At 35.7% G+C, this 2,087-nt stretch overlaps 1 pseudogene; it reads left to right on the forward strand.

Annotated features, from left to right (window-relative positions):
- The first annotated feature begins 990 nt into the window (after positions 1 to 990).
- On the forward strand, positions 991 to 1,139 carry LOC122801491 (annotated as a pseudogene).
- The last annotated feature ends 948 nt before the right edge of the window (positions 1,140 to 2,087 follow it).

Here is a 2,087-nt window from a genome sequence, read left to right on the forward strand (position 1 = left end):
ACTGCAGTGCTTAGTGTCACTGCGTAAAGACAGACTAGTAGCAGTATGAGGAGACAGTTATTATCATAAGTTGAACAGGCTGCACAATTGAATGCACATCATGTAGGATGTTTCACTTGTCAGTACTGTTATGAAGTATGCTGCACACATACTTCCTTGCTTCATACTGTTTTCATTGTCCCTTCTAATGTAAGTGATTTAACACCTAACGTTACCCTTCTTATTCGGTGATAACAGCTAATGATCACATCTATAGACTGTTAATGAAGATTGTCAGGTATTTGATTCCAACATGAAGTGTAAAATTATGAATATTTTTATTTATTTATTTATTTGACATTTGTTTACGAGGGTGATCTGACTGGGTCTACAAAACCCATTTTCAGCAGAGGCCTGGGGAGAAAAGCTCCACATACAGAACAAATGCAGTATAATACAATACAACACAAATTACATTAGAAATACTATACAAAAATAAGTTGAAAGAAGCTATGTTACAAGATTACACATCTAAACAATTCTATAGAGTTAAAACATAGTTAGTAATAGTCACTCTCACCATATACATAGCCTATGAGCAGCTAGTGTCCAAAATAGTATGTAGGTAGTGCAATGTATGACATTAACTGTTCCCCTTGGTTCCCTTATGTGATTCATAAACATCCAAAACCTTCTAATACCTTCCCAGCAATAACTGCAAGACATTGGGTCAAATCAAGGATTTATATGGCGACAATTATACAACATTAGATAGAATTTACAAATATTGTTTCTGTACACACAGAATGGGGTAGGATTAATTCTTAAGCATTACCATGCATTTTCTATCGTATTTGAAGTATGACACGTAAATGTGTGTTTTCATATAATGACTGTAGTATTCAATAATGTCATACAAATAAATACAATTGCATAAGCAACAGTTCACATGCCTTAAATATGTGGACAGTCACCAGATATGAGGTTAGTCTAAGTATGCTCAGGTATTATATCCTTAGCTGGCAAGGGAATACCATGATCAATAAGGTGGTTTCCCCAGGCTGAAGCTCTTTCATTGCACTTTGGTTGGGTTAAATGGTAACATGAAACGTGTGTTCTGAAATTCATCAGAATCAGAGTTGTCTATATGTCTGTTCTTATTTGCACAAAAGCTGCCATGAAGCACTATAGACCACTGTTAATTCCTGTTCTAAGTTCAATACCTCAAAAAATAATTATTCGTGTTAATACTTTGACATCAGCCGTACAAATAAGCTAGCTAGTGATGTGCTTCAGGAAGCAATTTTGACCAAGTAAAAAAATAATGTCAGTGGTTTATGTCAGGTGTTCATGTTTTAATGGCTTGTACTCAAGACATGATGAGTTCACTGATGTGATGCTGTCTAAACACTGCATTATGTAAATTATGTTTGCACTCCTTAACATTAAACTTGCAAATTATGCACAATGGTGTGGGACCTTTGAAGACATCCTTGCTGAGTGGTAATAAGTAGTGTACTTTCATATGTCTGATTTTTATGTTTTGTACTTACATTGCACATTATGCAAACATTACAAAATATTGACATTGACATACCATATAATAAGATTTACATACAATGATCTTGAGTTGAACAGTTAGAAATGCTTGGTTGTCAGTCCACTGTTTCACAACCATGATTATCATCCATTACTGACATGATGAATACACCACAAAGTGAAACAGCTACAGCTCACTCACACTACCAGAATGCCCATGAATAAAAGGATACAGAACTTATCTGAGCAGTATGTAATTACTTTGCTATTTACTCTGCTTGTCAAGACACATTCCTTTTTACACAGACATGTGGTAAACAATATCTTCTCTGCAGCACACCCTTACAGATGTGTACCATCTCACAATTAAAGTCAGACCTCTTTTTTCAGTAGTTACAATGTACTCTAGATTACGTACCTAGGTAAGTGCTCAAATCCAGCAGTGACTGACTTGCATGAGTGTGTGTGTGTGTGTGTGTGTGTGTGTGTGTGTGTGTGTGTGTGTGTGTGTGTGTTTGTAGTGCTATGTTGGACTGCTTCTTCTACATATCTGATGTGTTCACTTCCAC

Source organism: Protopterus annectens, chromosome 4.part1 (genome assembly GCF_019279795.1).
Source record: "Protopterus annectens isolate FY-2018-M chromosome 4.part1, PAN1.0, whole genome shotgun sequence".
NCBI classification, from domain to species: domain Eukaryota; kingdom Metazoa; phylum Chordata; order Ceratodontiformes; family Protopteridae; genus Protopterus; species Protopterus annectens.